Source organism: Zingiber officinale, chromosome 2B (assembly GCF_018446385.1).
Source record: "Zingiber officinale cultivar Zhangliang chromosome 2B, Zo_v1.1, whole genome shotgun sequence".
Lineage (NCBI taxonomy): Eukaryota > Viridiplantae > Streptophyta > Magnoliopsida > Zingiberales > Zingiberaceae > Zingiber > Zingiber officinale.
Window position 1 is genome coordinate 141,147,944 of NC_055989.1, and position 19,249 is coordinate 141,167,192.

At 41.2% G+C, this 19,249-nt stretch overlaps 1 long non-coding RNA gene across 1 annotated transcript; it reads right to left on the reverse strand.

The window, feature by feature from the left end:
• Positions 1 to 12,823: 12,823 nt before the first annotated feature.
• Positions 12,824 to 13,051, reverse strand: LOC122049607. Its single transcript, XR_006131003.1, has 2 exons — positions 13,019 to 13,051; positions 12,824 to 12,922 (listed from the first exon to the last, which is right to left on the reverse strand). It is a non-coding gene; the product is annotated as an uncharacterized LOC122049607 (long non-coding RNA).
• Between the last annotated feature and the right edge of the window lie 6,198 nt (positions 13,052 to 19,249).

Below are 19,249 nucleotides of genomic sequence, written 5' to 3' on the forward strand. Positions count from 1 at the left end.
TGTCTGGTCTGTTAGCAAGTGAAGTATGAGTACCAGATACCTGCCGGATTATTTTAGCGGATTCCTATTCCTGAGTGGAAATGAGAACATATTACCATGGACTTTGTGGTGAGTCTGCCTAGGACACGACAAGGCTATGACGCGATTTGGGTAATTGTTGATTTATTTAACCCAAATTCGCGCACTCGTTAGCGACCGGAAGACGGATTTCCTAGATCGATTGGTAGATCTGTTTTGCCGGGGGATCATCAGATCACTTGATGTTCCATTGACTATTATTTCTGATAGAGGCCCCGGTTCACGTCTCGTTTGTGACTGAGTCTGCAGCAGGCCTTGGGCACGCAGCTCTGTTTCAGTACAACTTTCCATCCGCAGACAGATGGACAGTTAGAGCGGACCATTCAGACTCTAGAGGACTTGCTGAAGTCTTGTGTATTGGATTTTGAAGGCAGTTAGGAGGACCATCTGCCATTGATTGAGTTCGCCTATAATAATAGCTTTCATTCGGCTTTCCAGATGGCACCGTTTGAAGCGTTGTATGGTAGGCCTTGTCGGACACCCATCCTCTGGGATGAGGTTGGGGAGGCCCAGTTATTGGGACCTCGTAGAGCTCAGCTTGATATAGAGTTGGTCCGTACTATCAGACGGAAGATATCAGAAGCGCAGGACCGCCAGAAGAGTTATGCAGATCGGAGAAAGAGACTCTTAGAGTTCTCTGCAGGCGATCATGTATTTCTGCGAGTTTCACCCACCAAAGGGGTGAAGAGATTTGGCCTCAGAGGTAAGCTAGCTCCGCGATACTTTGGACCTTTCCAGATCTTGGAGAGGGTTGGAGCAGTAGCTTATCGTTCGGCGCTACCACCAGCTTTGGCAGGTGTTTACGACGTATTTCATGTGTCTATACTGAGGAGGTATATATCCGACTAGACATTTGTGTTGACCGATATCTTAGTTCCATATATCCTGACATCACCTATGAGGAGATTCCGGTACGGATTCTGGATCGAAAAGAGCGTCAGTTGCGGAACAAGACTATTTGGTTGGTTAAAGTCGGATGGCAGCATCATTCGGACGAGGAGGCTACTTGGGAGCTCGAGGATACTATCCGAGCTCGATACCCCCATCTTTTCACTTGAGGTATGTGATTTAATTTACCATTCAGCATTTATACTTTTTGTCTGTTGTTAGTAATTGCTGATGTTAGATAATGAAATTTGGGGACCAAATTTTTATTAGTGGGGGAGAATGTAAAATACCGAAAAAATGGCGAATAATGATAAGGGAATATTCCGGTATTTTTAGAAATTTTTTCAGAATTTTTCGGAGACCGTATGGACAAGTTTACGGGGATAAAAACGGGGTCAGGAAAAACCTGTTTAGGTTACCCATTTAAGTGAGGAAAAGTTTTTTTTCTTCTTCTTTTCCTTTTTATTTTTTTTTCTTTTATTCTTATTTCTCATTTCTCCGTTTCTTCCTCCCCGCGCCTTCTTCTCTCCCAAGTTCCCCCGATGCCATGCCCTAACTGCTCTTCCCCAAACCGACGCCGCCGCCAAGGTCCCTCCTCATCCCCGAGTACAAGCCCCGATCCTCTTCTCTTCTCCCTCGTGCGCATGCCCGCACCCTCTGCTGCCAGCGACGAGAGCCGATTCCTCTCATCTGGCCGATGCGACGCCGACCCCGACCCCTGATCAGCCGGCATCAGCCCTAGCGCCGACCTCTCATCCTCCTTCCCGAGCCGCACCAGGCGTCATCACCATCTGAGGTCGGTCGGAGCAGTGCCAACCACTATCTCTTCAGTTTTGCCCGGGATTTGGTCCACGACATCTCTGCCCTAGCGTCGGCTGTCGCCACTTTGCCCTAGCCGACGCCACCACCGCCGTCTCCCTCTACCCTAGCCTCAGCCGACGCCCCCTCCCGACGCCAACAGTCACCACCAAGCCCTAATTGTTGATTCTCCTCTGACACTTTGTTGCAGCTTTCTCTTGTGTCTAGCCATCGCAACCAGGTCGAGCTTTGGCTCCACGAATCAGTTGCGGTTGATGAGGTATACCTGTTATAGTTCAGTTTAAGCTTGATCCTATATTAGGGTGCTGAATTGGGTTTAATGCTTGGATGTGGTTATGATGATTGTTGTATAGGGCATTTGAATTAGAAATAAACAACTCTATCTTGTTCCGACCACAATCCTTGGCAGCGAACATATTTTTCAGTGGTGAATCAACATAAGAGCATATGAGATTTGGGTGAGTTATGATGGATTCATGTTTAACCTAACCTAATGTGATTATGGAATGCTTAATCTATTGTAGTTGTGATGGTTTATTGATTAAGCTTAGTAAATTTTTATTGAGATGAATTAACTACAGTTGATTCATGTTGGATTAGATTTAATCCTTGGATTATTAGAGATGATCATATTGCTAATCCTAAGTTGATCAACTAAAGGGAATGATTGTGTAGATTGAGGATTTTGGGGTTATTGAATAATGTTAGATATGATTGGATAATTGATTAAGGGGATTAATATAAGTTAATTCATTAATTAATCCTAATTAATGATGGATCGATTAGAGTTTTCCCTAATTAAATTGGGGAGTTTATCTGGCTATTTGTTATCTATATAATTAGCTAAATATATTATGTGATCACAGGACTTTGACACGAGACGAGCATCTCGACATCAGATTTGGATCGGATTGGACCTTATCGATTGGAGGCGGGTACCTCTTGACTTATCTTTTATGATATTGTCATTTGGATATGCATAGTATTTTATAGCTACAAGCAATAATCATGATTGTCTTTGGTATGTCACGGTTTGATACCCATAGCATGTTCTGTTTTGTCGCTTGTTAGGTATCCATGTTTATACCACGTGATTGTTGCCATGAGTACCTTAGTTCCTAGAGTAAGTGACATACCATGCTTATTGAGTTTTAGGACTAGATTCTGGATTTTTATTTCTGGCATGTGTATCTAGATTATCTGATACCTAGGTTTTTATACCATACCTGGCTTGTGTACCTCTATTTGTATATCATATCTGATTTGTGTACCTAGAACCTTTTTCTTTGATCTGTGCATATTGTTGGTACATATGTTATGGAGGGGGATATGTATAGGATCTAGGTTGTTATACCATAGAGGACCAGTATACCCTAGATCCGTAGATTTGACTTACTGATACTGTGGTATCCATATTATATATATATGGATTTTTCTATGCTGATTAGGATATTGCCATGTTTAGTGTCATGCATCATGATTGCATGCTGAGCAATAGTCGACTCCATTATTGTTGAGCACATCGCTAGTTACATGGATCTGCACACACCACCACTTATAGGTTAATGGTCGATTCAGGCAGTGTGTGTTGCAGCAGGGACTTTGTTTGGCTACGTTGGTCCGCTCATGGGTAGTGTGACACAACGTGTTAGCCGGCAGAGATTCCTCCCCGTCATCATGTATCGGGAGTTGAGAGCATTGCGCTCCCCCATTTATGATTTGGGGTAGGAGGATAGGTATACTCCGACAGCATCCCGTCCACTCGGTCACTCATCAGGAGCAGTGACGACAGAGTGCACGGTTGTCACAGCCCTACCCCACTCGGTCTCGCCATTTGTGTGTGAGATGACTGACTGGCGTCAGGGGTGACCAGGACGCATCATTGGCATCATATGCATTGATGCATTTATTTCTTGTGATTGTGTTTGCTGCATTTATTTGCTACATTTGGTTGGATGCATAGCATACACGATTTAGGGCACTTTTGGTTTGACAACCCTTTTGTCTGGATAGGAGTTCCTGGTAAGTACAGCTTCCTGAGTTACCTTTCAGTTTTTGCATCTTTCCTATATGTATGATTAGGAAGCTGTATTTCATGTTTATTGCTGTTAGATATATCTTACTAGGCATGTCTATTGGTATTCGCTGAGTTGTTGAACTCACCCCGTGGACATTATCTCTTTTAGGTACCAAGTTATTTATGGTGTCGCTTGGAGTATCCTGTCTGCTGGTCCCCACGTCACATCAGAAGACCCGTCTCCGCTTGTGTTTATTTTGTTTTACTATACGAAATTTGTGTATTTCGATTTGTATTTCGATTTGTGTTCCGGTTTGTTTCCGAAGTGTTATATTGTTGTGTGGTGTAGTCTAGCCGGCTAGCAGTCATGTATTATGGTTTTCTATCATTTCTATGCTATGTTTTGGTATATGTTCCAGCCGTATGTGGCTGATGTATATTATGTCTGTAGAAATTCTTCAGATTGTCAGTCGTACAGGGGAGGTGCTGCCGAAATTTCTTCGGACAGGAACTTCCCCGGGGTGTGACAGGACCCCTGTCCTGCTACTACGCTGCGTCACACTAACCCATGAGTGTACCAGCGGAGCCCTCAACAGAGCAACCTACCATACACACCCTGAGTGTTGTGCCACTACCCATGTAGTGATCACGTGTGTAGAGGTCCGTGTAGCTGGCCGACGAGCTCAACAATAATGGAGTCGTCAATCGCCCAGCATGCAATCATGCGATATGGTGCATACGGCTACAGTATGTCATACCTGAGCATATCCTCCATATGTGTAGGTGTCAAAAAGATAAACACATATATAAGAAGGATAATAAACAACATAAACCCAACATCACATATCCAACATATCTATCAACTAATCCAGTATAGAGGGAAGCACAATAAATACCTCTATCTCTATGAACACAGATAAATATAGCAAGAAAGAAAAGCATGCCAGACTAATGTATAGCAGCTAACAGTAGAAGCATGTATCAAGTATCAACTAAACTAAACCCAGGGAAAGTGCTAAACTATCAATCACTAGTAATTATATATAAACTATACATATCATAAGACAATATCGAAAAGATAAGTCAAAGGGTACCCGCCTCGAATATCGAGTCGTATCAATCCAAATCAGAAGTCGAGACATCCGTCTCGAATCAGAGCCCTGCGTCAAACAAACAATACATATATATTTTATTTAGCTAAATCCAAATGAATAGCTAAACAAAATCACTAAACTAAATTAGGGCAAAACCCTAATCACCACAATCACACCCTACCTAATTAAATCTAACGGTCAATTAGGGTTAGTTACCTAATCCCTAATCACTAATTAGATTAGAAATCCAAACTTAGATTAAATCCAATAGTTGGCTAGGGTTAATTGTCTTAACCCTAATCCTTCCATTAGTTTAATCTAAGCAAACAAATCTAATCACAATCGACCACTAATTACAACCTCTAGTCAAACTGACATATGATCATGAAATCAAAATTATACTATGATCTACAACCAAGATCAAATACCTACACATAACAACTAAATCATATCTAATACAACAAGTATAAACTACCTCTACATGTACCTCAATCTCCAATCAAACCTACACATAACCCTAATTCAATACATTACATCATGTATCAAAATCCCAACACATACCTCGATTCACATCCCCTATTGATTGCTGGATCAAAGTGTTCTGCTAGATGGAGTGGCTGCCGAAACCAAGGAAAACTCCACAGCAAGAACAGAACCTCACCTCCTGATCGGATCAAGAAGGGTCCAATCAATGGAGATCACGGATCACACAATAAACCTTCAAGCCTCTGCTCAACAACTCAATTGATCCCATCATCTTCAACCGAAACCTAAACCAACCACAAGAAGATGACAAATCTGATCAGGGAAAGAATCTAGCACAAGAAGAGTTAATTCCAAAAGGAGAACCCTAATCCAGCTAAACCCTTGAATCAACAAGGATCTAGTGATGAATCAAGAGGCAATTCGGGAAGAGGGGTTTTCGGTTAAGGCTAGCTTACCCACGCCGGCGATCAAGTGGCACAAATCCGGACTAGGGCACCTCTCCAAGCTTTGGTGGATGATTGGTTGGGAGTCGACGCAAATCTTGCTCCTCACCGTGCCCTAGCCACCAAGGAATCGCCGATGATCTGCGCAAGAAGCCACCGAGATAGAGATCCCTCGGCCAGATCCAACTTGTCTTCCTCAGCATTGTCGAGCTCCGGTGATGTGCTCCTCCGATCTCGGCACCAAGTCGTCCGCGAGAGAGAGTGCATCGAGCGGAGGAAGATCGGGGGAGAGGAGATCGGGAATTTGAGTCGGGCAGAGAGGGGAGAAGAGATCGGGAAATCCGGAATTCCTAGTTCGATCTCCAGCAAGCTCCGGCGATGAGCTCCTCCGGCGATGTCGACGATCAGCACGGATCTGCCCGCAAGAGGGAATGAGAGGGAGAGGAGTCGGAGAAGAGAAGGGTTCGGGTGAGAGGGTGGATCGGCGTTTAGGAATAAGAAAAGAAATGGAAAAGGATTTATAATTAAAAACATTTCCTCACCTAAATGGGTATCCCAAACAGGCTTTATCCGAACTCGCCGATTGATCCCTTCAAAACCCTCCGTACGAGCTCCGAAATTTTTTTAAAAATTTTCTAAAAATTCCAAAAAATTCTATAAGGCTATCTCTCAAATAACCCTATTATTTAAATTTTCTGATATCTCACAGTTTTGGTGTGATCAACAAGTTAAGTTAGGTCCTGTGTGTTTTTTACCTTGTGTCTAAGTGTGTAGGAGCTTAGGAACATAGGTACTCGAGCGAAAGACGTAGCTAGCGAGAAGGACGGCACACGGTGCGTCCGAGGGACGAGGCGTTGCGGAAGAGTACACCGGCGGACGAGAAGGAAGTGTGCAGTGGTTCTGAAGGACGAAAGCCGGAGCGGAAGATTGCTCGGGGAGCAAAAGACGCAGCTAGCAAGAAGGTCGGCACGGGATGCAACCGAGGGACGAAGACTGCGGATGAGTACGCTGGCGGACGAGAAGGAAGCACGCAGCGATTCCGAGGGACGAGAAGCTAGAGCGGAAGCCTGCTCGAGAAGACTAGAACTTGGGTTCGGGTGAACCCTTTTCCGGATGGCAAAGATCACCCAAGCAAACAGAGCCGGAGCAGAAGACATGGGGCTGGAAAATATCAACGGGTTGACTTTTCCCTCATAGGCGCCCGAAGTTGATCGGGGCGCTAGACCCCTCCGGGACGCCCGAAAGTCGATATTTGACCAGATCGAGATTTGACTCGATCTGAACGTTGGAGACAAAGTTTTATCCTCCCAGGGCGCCCGGAACCCTTCGGGGCGCCCCGACCAAGGCTATAAATACAGCCTTGGTCTAGAAGCTTTTCAACAAACTCACGAATTATAATTTCAACACTTGTGTGCTTTAGTTTAAAGTTAAGCTTCTGTTTTTGTGGTTCATTGTTGTACGAGGCTTCTCCGCCTGAAGGAGTATTTAGTACTACACTTGCCTTGGATTAACAACCTCCCCGGTTGTAACCAAGTAAATATCGTGGGCCTTGTTTTTATGATTTACTTTCTGCTTACTTTATTTTATAAGTGTTAGTTTAAAAGTTCAAGAAGGGTTGGTTTTGTTTTTGTGTTTGCAAGCTATTCAACCCCCCTTCTAGCCGACCAAATAGTCCTACAAGTGGTATCAGATCCGAGACACCTTAGAAGGACTAATCACCGTCTAAAGTAACAAAACGATGGCCGGAGATAGCATCTATCCACTAGCATTCGAGGGGGAGTTTTCTTTATGGAAGAAACAAATGGAGGTATATCTAAACACTGATTTTAGTATTTGTTTAATAATAAAATCTGGTTTTGAAGCACTAAAGACAACAAATGGAGAAGAACTCGATAAACGCCTCTGGAACGAGAAGCAACGTAACGAGTATATGACAAATGCCAGGGCAGAATTTCACATTCTAAGCATAATACCAAATGAAGTTCTTGATAGAGTTGGCAAATATAAAAGCGCAAAAGAACTTTGGGAAAAGTTCTTAAAACTCTACAAAGAACAAGTCAAAGTTGAATCCAACACCGATCCATCGTCAGAAGAGTCCGAAACCGAGGTAAGTGCCGCAACAGCCCCAACAGCCGAATTTCATCCCAAGGACACAGAAATCTCTTCTTCAATGAGAATCAATAAAGGGGGAGAATCTTCGGAAGAAAGCAAGTCAACAGGGGGAGAATCAACGACCAAGAAGGTAAGTCAGGTATAGACTTCAACTTCTGATCAATTGAGTGATTCAATCAAAAAATCATCGAAAGAGTTTGTCGAATTAGAAAATCTACTATCAACAGATTTTTGCAAATTAGAATTTATGACAAAATATTTCTGCGAATTACAAAATATTTTTTTGAACGAATTTTGCAAAGTAGAAACATTGTCGAAAGATGTTTTATAAATTATATTGTCGAAAAATTTTATCAAGTTAGAATTTATATTATCAAAATATTTTTGTGAATTAGAAATTCAAAATATAACAAAAAATATTAAGTTAAAAGAAATAACTTGTCGATTAAAGAATCTCGACAAACTAATAATAGAAATTAACATGATACAATTGTTTGCATGTTTAATATTGGTCATTTTAAATATGAAAAAGTGTGATTTGAGAAGTTATAATAAATTAAAATAAAAATTTAAAACTTTCTAATAGCATTAGAATTAAAAATAATAATAATAATAAATGCTTAGAAAGTTTTTTATTCTCTTCTAAATTTTCTCAAAAATATTTTTCTTGCATAAAGTTTTCTGCTTAGAAAGTTCTTAATTTTGATGACGAAAACTTAGCAATTGTTAAAATAAAAAAAGGGTAATTTTGATTGCAAAAACTTAGAAAATTTTCAAATGTTATTTTTAACTTACAAATTTTCCTTGACTTAGAAATGTTTTCCAGAAAATCATTGAAATAGACCCTTAGATTTTTCTTACAAATTTTTTATGTGATCAAAGGGAGAGAAAAAAAAGTATAAGTCTAGGGGGAGGTAGAAAATTAAAAATTGAAAATTTTTAAAAATTTAATTTTTCTATCTTGTTGCACGTTATTGCAATATAAATTGTTTATTTTTCATGTCTATTTTTACCCTAGCTTAACTTGAGTTTAATACATCAAAAAGGGGGAGATTGTTGGAACCCCAAGGTTGTTTTGGTGTGATCAACAAGTTAAGTTAGGTCCTATATATTTTTTACCTTGTGTCTAAATATGCAGGAGCTTAGGAGCACAGGTACTCGAGCGGAAGACGCAGCTAGTGAGAAGGGCGGCACGTGGTGTGTCCAAAGGATGAGGCACTGCGGAAGAGTACACCGGCGGACAAGAAGGAAGCGTGCGGTGGTTCCGAGGGACGAAAGCTGGAGTGGAAGATTGCTCGGAGAGCAAGAGACGCAGCTAGCGAGAAGGTCGACACGGGGTGCGACCGAAGGATGAAGACTGCGGATGAGTACGCTGGCGGACAAGAAGGAAGCACACAGCGATTCCGAGGGACGAGAAGCCGGAGCGGAAGCCTGCTCGAGAAGACCAGAACTTGGGTTCGAGTGAGCCCTTTTCCGGATGACAAAGATCGCCCAAGCGAGCGGAGCAGGAGCAGAAGACCCGGTCCGGAACGTCGATATTTGACCAGATCGAGATTTGACTCGATTTGAACATTGGGGATAAAGTTTTATCCCCCCTCAGTGCCCGGAACCCTTCGGGGTGCCCTGACCAAGGCTATAAATACAGTCTTGGTCCAGAAGCTTTTCAACGAACTCACGAATTGTAATTCCAATACTTGTGTGCTTTAGTTTAGAGTTAAGCTTCTGTTTCTGTGCTTCATTGCTGTACGAGGCTTCTCGGCCTGAAGGAGTATTTAGTACTACACTTGCCTTGGATTAACAACCTCCCCGGTTGTAACCAAGTAAATATCGTGTGCCTCATTTTTATGATGTACTTTCTGCTTACTTTATTTTATAAGTGTTAGTTTAAGAGTTCGAGAAGGGTTGATTTTGTTTTTGTATTTGCAGGCTATTCAACCCGCCCTTCTAGCCGGCCCAACGGTCCTACATTAAGTTCTTGGACACTTAGACACAAGGTATCAAAAGATAACAGGACCTAACTTGACTTAGTTGATCACATCAAAAACTCTACGGGATACTTACAATCTCTCTCTTTTTGATGTGGATTAATCTAAGTTAAATTAGGGTAAAACAAGACATCAAATTAAATTACTATGCAAGTTTAAAACATTAGACCTATCATTTAAACTTAACTTCTAACTCTCCCCCTTTGATCACATTAAAAATAGGAGTTTTGCTAAATTAAATTGAAATTAAAGTCCAAAGAAGACACGAACGGTGACTAATACTTTAGAAATTGAAATTTATTCTCGAAATTTTAATTTTTGTGATTAAAAAGTAATTTTTAACAAAAATAATTGAAAAGAATATTTTATTTACTAAAATTTTTTGAGAATTTTTATAAATGCTAAGCAGATATATCCAAAATGTTAGGGATCTTATATGACCAGTTAGAAGGGGGGTTGAATAGACGTTGCCCCCAAGTCGATTGCTTCCTACATATTCGTTAGCTTGCAGTGGAAATACAATACTAATATGAATACAAAAGATAATCTAAAGATAAGAAGAGGAATGCAAACTGCTAACACGTTTCCTTTCATGTGGTTCGGAGATTAGGGCTCTTACTCCACGGCTGCCCGTAAGGTGAACGATCTCTCAATCCTTCGGTGGATTAGCCACAGCAAACTCCGACTATCTCAAGTCTCCTTGTGGGTAGAGAAACCTCACCACAACACTCACAAAGACATCTTGGATTACACAAGCACTTGAGAACTAGTTGACTACTAATTAGGCTTTAACCAAGTCTAATTTCGTCACCTTGGCTAGCCATCCCAAGCTCCATCTTATAGAGCTTGGGAAGAAACAGCAAGGTTGTTTACCATTATCAGTCGAATGGTCCTTGCACCAGTCAATTGGTGCTTGGCCAATGTCTCTCTCAACGGCTCCTTACCAGTCGACTGATCCTTGCACCACTTGATTGACCCCTGTCATTTGGGCACAAAAACTCTCTATGCTCACCCCCAATCGACTGGTCCCAGTACCAGTCGACTGATACAACCCTAAACTTAGGGTTTTCCTTCCCGAGTACATTTCTCTTGCACTCAGACCCTCACGACTCACTTGACTCTTCTTCATAGCTTTGACCTCTTGCCTTCAAGCCTACTTCCTTTGTCTCTCGTCCCTCGGATGCTCCATCCTTCACAGGAGTCGAAGCCATCAAGCTGAGCCATATGTGTATCATGCAAACCTGCACACTCATATACACATATCAAATATAAGGGTGAACCTAACTTAAACCCTTTGTCCAAACACTAAAACACATAGTCACACGAACCATTGGGATTGCTTCAACAATCTCCCCTTTTTTTATGTTTGGCAATGTGTTCAAGTTAGGGAAAACAAAATAGCAAAACAATATGCTAAAAATAAATAGATTTATGTTGCCAAGGCTACATACTTGGACTTACACCGCAAATGGGCTTATGTTACCAAGGTTACACACTTGGACTTTCACCGTCGAATGGATTTACGTTACCAAGGCATACACTTGGACTTATATCGTCGAATGGACTTATGTTGCCAAGGCTACACACTTAGACTTACACCGCCAAAACAATAGCATAAGACTTTCCCTTAGCCTTGGAGACCTTAGATTGATATCCTAAACCCGATCTACTATTGTTGGATCTTTGTCTACCCAACACCATACTAAATTCCTTAGATCCAACATTGAATCTCTTAAGGAATTTTTCTAACTTATCAAGCTTTGCCTTCAAATCTTGATTTTCCTTTTCTAGGTTCCTAAACCTAGAGTTAACATGTTCACCTTGGACATTCCTAGACTTACCCTTCCTAGGCATGTGTCTCCCTTTCTTGAGATTAATGCCTTGGTTCTTCATTACCTTCTTCTCCTTAGGTATTGAGAATTTAACTTGTCTAGGTCTATCATACATAGGTCTCCTAGGGTTATGATCTACATTGACCCTATTTCTATCATGATATCAAAATCCAAAATTTTGCATGGGTAAATAATAAAAATTATTTCTAGCATGCATGGGAGAATAAATATTTGAATTACTATTCAAATTAGGGTATACCTCCCTTATCCTTTAAGCTCCCTCTTGACTTGAGCTCCTCTTCTTCTTGTCCCATTTCTTCAAATGCTCCAACTTCTTGAGCTTTCCCTTCCTTGGGCATTTGGTGTCGTAGTGCCCTCTTTCACCACACGTGATGCATCCAATGTGTTTCTTCTCCTTCTTCTTCCTACAACTCAAATTAGATTCCACTACAAGAAAAAAAATAATAGACAACGCTTTAAAAGCGTTGCCTATATGGCTGAAAAAATGTTGTTAAAAGCACTATTGTTAAAAGTCTGCTTAAAGACAATGCTTTTGCAATGCTTTAAAAGCTTTATCATTTTTTGCAAAGACAACACATAAAAAGCGTTGTCTTTGTTAAAGACAACACATAAAAAGCGTTGTCTTTGTTAAAGACAACACATAAAAAGTGTTGTCTTTTTTAAAGACAACACATAAAAAGCATGCCTTTTTTAACAAAGACAACAGTTTCACAATGCATAAAAAAGCGTTATTTTTTTTAGCAAAATTCAAGAAGTTTTAAACTATTGTCTTTTAATACCAAAGACAAATAAAAGATAAATTAAAATTAATCTACTTCAATCAACAACATATTATTAAATAAACAACTAAGATAAATATTTAAATTATCATTTTTACACTTCTATAATAAACATAATTACTCGCATGCAAAGAAATTTTAATTAGAAGATACTCAAAACTACTCCTATCGACTACATCTTATTACATGAACTTAAAGAATCTTGATAGATGCTACTTATCTTCTTAACTTGAATGTTCTTTACTCATTGTCTTTAACCATCTTCTCGCTTAAATCCCAAAGCCTTCTTGATAGTTCTTCGTCGAAGTACTTTCCAGTCACACTCCTGAGGTTCGGATGCAGTGCCACATAGCATGTAGTTGCTGCTCCTGTAATCACATAAATGTAGATAAATGAAATAAATTAAGTTCTCATAACATCATATATGACTATCATATTCCATGAAAATAAAAACATAACATCACCTAAAATTTGGAAAAAAAAAAACAAACGAGAAGAGAGAAGTTCCCTTTCCCTTTTTGTCTCCTCCAATCTCAAAGTGCTTGCATCTCTGAGAGAACAAAATAGATATTAGCTATAGGTGAAAAAATTACAAAGGACAAAGAGGTAGAATATCAGTACAAACTTTTATTGGATGCTATGAATAATGCTTACAGCTCTGGCATTGAAGTGTCAACACAATCTTCTTTGTTGTTTTGACCTGAAAAAAATTTAGTTCTATTGCTTACAATTTTATACAACTAAGCATTAAATACAACTATGAATTTGTTTCAAGAAACTAAGCTTAAAACAAAAATACTTCATTATCTCCAACCACTAAAACTGGCCTATTATTTCGACCGCACCACATGATTATGAACTGATTATAAATTGGAAAGACAATAACAACAACATGGATACATCAGTAAGAACTCAGAAACTAGAGAGATGTATAGGAAGCTTATGTCTTCTTCATCAAAGCCTTCTCGACGTAGTGCTTCTTAGCAAACATCTTCCTCTTAATTCCCAAAACCTGTAAATAAATCGTAAACCTTTAAGACAATTCCACAGACATGGAAAATCCTTGAGTTAGAAGTAAATACTAGAGTTAAAAAAAATCCCACCCTTTTGGTAAACGCAAACCCTCATGGACCACCCGAGCTAATAAAATACTAGACAATTTAATAAAATTTATTTTATTAATTTGAATATTAGTGATGACATAACATTGCATATAATTAAATGAAGGAATAAATGATATTTGATATTTTCTTGATGCACCGTATATTTTTCAATTTCTCTTAGCTTTCTTTTTCAAGCAATAAAACAGTAGAAAATAATGTCACAAATATTTATATTTCAGTATTAATAGTAAAAAAAATCTAGATAAGCATCTCAAGAGGTATGTAACATTAGTCAAGCCATAAAGAATGGTTAGACATACATTGAATGAGATAAAATGATATTTTACTGCTAGAAATGGCTGGCTACATTTAATCTCATTCATGTTTGTCTGCAAACTATGATTTTAGCTTCTCTTGCTTGAGTTAAAAATTCTTCTACCTATTTTCTGGCACTAAATATCATCAAACTAGTATAGATCTTGTCATTGTTCCCCAAATCATATAACATATCACTCAAGGATAAAGTTAAAACATCCAAAAAAATCCCATCAGGGTACTATTAGTAGAAAAACACTAGAACAAGAAGAAAAATCAAATATTAAAGAGTAATAAGGAAAAAAAAATCTCACTTTTCATCAAGTTTCTTGAGCTCCTCATTGATTTTCTTCCTCACTATTCTTCCATGGCTTTCAATGATTTGATAAGCTAAGAGAAGGGACTGCTTACTTGGATATGAGCTTCATTCGATCTAGTTCCCTTGAAGCTAATCAGAGAAAGGGGAGGACAGGTACCTGAAAGCTAATGGAGGTGAGCAGCGCGACCATGCCGCGGTAGAGCACGTTGAGACCTCCTAAGCGACGATGCTACGAAGGAGGTTGAGGCCGAGAGGGATCGTCGGGCAAGGGCGAAGGAATTTGAGGAAGCGGGAGTCGGCGATGGCTGTTGTAGGCGGATACGGAGCGTGTCGAGTGGATAGCTGAAGGTGACCCCGACCATGCTATTGATGCCCCCCAACTATTCACCAAGAACTTCATCCAGAACTCTATGATCTTCTACTCTCATGTACACCTTCCTCTTGCCCTAAAAAAAACATGCACACCCAAAGGGGGAGCCAATCCTGAAACCTACCAAGGAGCTAGCTTTGCGCTCAATTGTATACTTGTACCCAAAGACGGGCAAGGATGGAGACGAATGTGGAAGGGGGGGTAGAAACATTAGTTCTCCTCCTCCTGCGCTTGTGCTGGGATCGAGAAGTTGACGGAGACGGAGACGGAGCTTAGGGTTGGTGGTTTCGGCGAAGGGAGTTCGCGTGAAAGGAGATCACGAGTTAGGAGGCCAGATTGCTAGTTTAGGTGTCACGCCCCAGGTAGTCCCTGTCCGAAGAAATTTCGGCAGCATCTCCCCTGTACGGGTGACAATATGAATCTCAGTATACATATATCTATACCTCGGCCACACTCGGCCGGAACAATACACACAAATAGTAAACAAACCACGCAGTTATATTAAGAAAAGATGATATAGAAATCAATGAAGATATACGTACACATCCTACTCCACTACAATGAAGAAACGAAATCCACGAAGTAATGAAATATTCGCAGCGGAAAACAAAGTAACAAACCAGAATGTTCGATATAAAGTCCACAATACAAACCCACATCACAAGTATACGTATAAAAGCGAATACAGAAAACGATATCTAGCAATCCTCGCGATAAAGGGGCTAGCGACTGGAATATCTCCCGACGGTCTCAACCTGAAAAAAAATAGTAACAACGGGGTGAGTTCAAAGAACTCAGCAGGTAATCCAATAGATATGTACAGCAACATATAACCACCAGTAACATCCTATGATACAGTACACTAAACCATAGAGCCTACAGTACAGTCTCCTAACAGTACAACCTACGGTACGGTCTCCTAACAATATAACAGATATGCCTAGCTGAAATAAACTGTAATAACCAGCAATAGGCGTAAAGTACAGTCTATAGCAAGAATAATAAGAAAATGCATAACTGAAATAAACTGTACTCACCTGCGAGGCTTGGGCAACTGACTGTCAACATACAGAGATAAAAATAGTCAGAGCGAAAGCATGTGTCCTGCATGCATGTCAATCATATGCAATCACCAAAATGCATCAATCATAACGAATGCAATCCGTGCATATGATGCAATATGACATGGTCACCCCTGTCAACCAGTCAGCCATCTCACACACAATGGTGAGACCGAGTGGGTAGGGCTGTGACACCGTGCACTCTGCCGTCACTACCCCTGATGAGTGACCGAGTGGACGGGATGCTGTCGGAGTACACCTATCCTCCTACCTCAAACATAGTGAGGGAGCGCAATGCTCTCAACTCCCGGTACGCAATGACGGGGAGGGATCCCTGTCTGCTACCACGCTGCAGTCTCACTACCCATGAGCGGACCAGCGGAGCACTACAGAGCAACCTGCCATACACACCCTGAGTGTTGTGCCACTACCCATGCAGTGGTCACGCTGTGTGCAGGCCCATGTAGCCAGCCGACGAGCTCAACAATAATGGAGTCGTCAATCGCCCAGCATGCAATCATGCGATATGGTGCGTGCAGCTACAGTATGTCATACCTGAACATATCCTCCTCCATATGCGTAGGTGCCAATAAAACAAACGCATATGTATAACAATGATATAAGCAACGCAAATCCAACCACATATAACAAGTATCTCCAGCAACTAACCAAGTGCAGATAAGCATCATAAATATCCATCTCTATGAACATATATACACATGGCAAAAGATAGAAGCATCCGGTTCTAAAGTAAAGCAACTAACAGAATAAGCATGTGATAGGTATCACTAAGCTAAGACCAGGGAAGAAATAAATCTACCATCTACCACTAGTAATTATATATAAACTATACATATCATAAGACAGTATCAAAAGATAAGTCAAAGGGTACCCGCCTCGAATAGAAGGTACAATCCAGTCCTAATCCAATATCGAGATGCTCGTCTCGAATCAGAGTCCTGTGTAAATACATTTACTTTTATTTAGCTAGAATACTAACAAATAGCTAAATAAATCTTAAATAGAAATTTAGGAGCAAACCCCAAACCATATCCCACAACCTTTCTAACGGTTAACTAGGGATAGTTTCCTAATCCCTAATCAACCACTAGATTAGCAAATCAAACCTAAATCCATATAACCTAATGATAATTAATTATCAATAGGTATCAAGATCATACCTAATCATCTAACACATAATCTATAACATGTTCCAACCAAAATTCATTTCAAACCTAACCCTAAATCAACACTACACATGTATCAAAATCCCTACACATACCTCAATTCCCAGCTGAACTAGGTGCTGTATCAAGGTACACTGAGGTATGGATGACTGCCGAACCAAACTGAGCTGGCTGGATGAGGTGTCTGCCGAAGCCAAAGACACCACAGCAAGAACCAAAACAGATCCTCACCTTGCTGGATCAGAAAACCCACAGCAACCTCTGCTGGAGTTCTTTCCCAATTCACCCGAGACCTCAATCAGCAGCGACACAGAGGGAATCCAAGATCACCTTCACAGAACCTCCCCTCCCTATATCGGATCAAGATGAGTAAATCACAATTCAACACAAAACAGAACTCAATCAACCGAAATCCGATGACACCTTACCTTCAATCAGTTGTCTCCAGAAAACATCGCCCAATCCGATCCGTGAAACAACGTACCAAGGATTCTTCTATCCTCAAATCAACACGAACGAAGATTGGATCCAAGATCGGACCTAGGATTGCCGACTATTAGAGAGAGAGAGCAGAATCGAGGAAGAAACTCAAAGCTAGGGCACAATTTCGAGAAATAGAAGAATAAGGTTCGGATACATACCCTTGAAACCCTAATTAACTCTTCACGCTGGCGATCAAATGGATCTCGCGTCGATCGGAGAAGGAAGAGCCAACCGAATCGGAAAGAAGGTTCGCGGCAGACCTGATGACAGGATATCAGGAGGATCTGCCTCCTTGTTCGACCTCTGGCGAGGCTCCGGCGACGAGCTCCTCCGGCGAAGATGACAATCGCCGCAGATCTGTCCGCAACAGGGAGAGAGAGCGCGTGAGCAGAGGGAAGATCGGGGAAGGAAAATCGGCGTTTTAGGGTTGGGAAAAGAATTAAATAAAGGAAATGGATATATATATTAAACATTTCCTCACTTAAACGGGTATCCCAAACAGGCTTATTCCGCGCCTACCGAACGATCCCCTCAAAACCCTTCGTACGAGTTCTGAAAAATTCCCAGAAAATTCTAAAAATTCCAGAAAAATTTTATAAGGCTATTTCTGAAATAACCCTATTTATTTAAATTTTTCGAGATCTTACATCCTCCCCTACTAATAAAAATTTGGTCCCCAAATTTCGCTATAACCAACAGTCAACACTATAACATAACCAAACAGTATAAATGCTGAAAGAAACTCTAACCCACATACCTCAAGTAAAAAGATGGGGGTATCGAGCTCGGATCGTATCCTCCAGCTCCCACGTAGCCTCCTCGTCAGAATGATGCTATCATCCGACTTTAACCAGTCAGACCGTCTTATTCCGCAACCGACGCTCTCTATGGTCCAGAATCCGTACCGGAACCTCCTCGTAAGTAACGTCAGGCTGAATAGGAACTGATATATCTGACAGAACATGTGTCGGATCAGATACGTATCTCCTCAGCATAGATACATGGAATACATCGTGAATGCCAGCTAGAGATGGTGGTAGCGCCAGACGGTAAGCTACTGCTCCAATCCTCTCCAAGATCTGGAATGGTCCAATATATCGGGGAGCTAGCTTATCTCGGAGACCAAATCTCTTCACCCCTTTCGTGGGTGAAACTCTAAGAAATACATGATCACAAATGGAGAACTCCAGGGGTCTCCGTCTCTGATCAGCATAACTCTTCTGACGGTCCTGAGCCTCTGACATCCTCCGTCTGATAGTACGAACTAACTCTGCATCCTGCTGAGCTCTCTGAGGTCCTATCAACTGGGCCTCCCCAACCTCTTCCCAGAGGGTGGGTGTCCGACAAGGCCTACCATACAACGCCTCAAACGGTGCCATCTGGATAGCCGAATGAAGCTGTTGTTGTAGGCGAACTCCACTAATGGCAGGTGGTCCTCCCAACTGCCTCCGAAATCCATAACGCAAGACCTCAGCAAGTCCTCCAAAGTCTGAATGGTCCGCTCTGACTGTCCACCTGTCTGCCGATGGAATGTCGTACTGAAACGAAGTTGTGTGCCCAAGGCCTGCTGCAGACTCTGCCAGAATCGGGACGTGAATCGTGGGTCTCTATCTGATATAATACTCAACGGAACTCCATGCAATCTGATAATCTCTCGACAGTATAACTCTGCTAATCGATCCAGAGAATCAGTCTTCCGGATCGCTATAAAATGTGCAGATTTGGTTAATCGGTCAACGATTTCTCAAATCGCATCATGGCCTCGTCGAGTCCTAGGCAGTCCTACCACAAAATCCATAGTAATATGCTCCCACTTCCACTCTGGAATAGGGATCCTCTGAAGTAAACCAGCAGGTA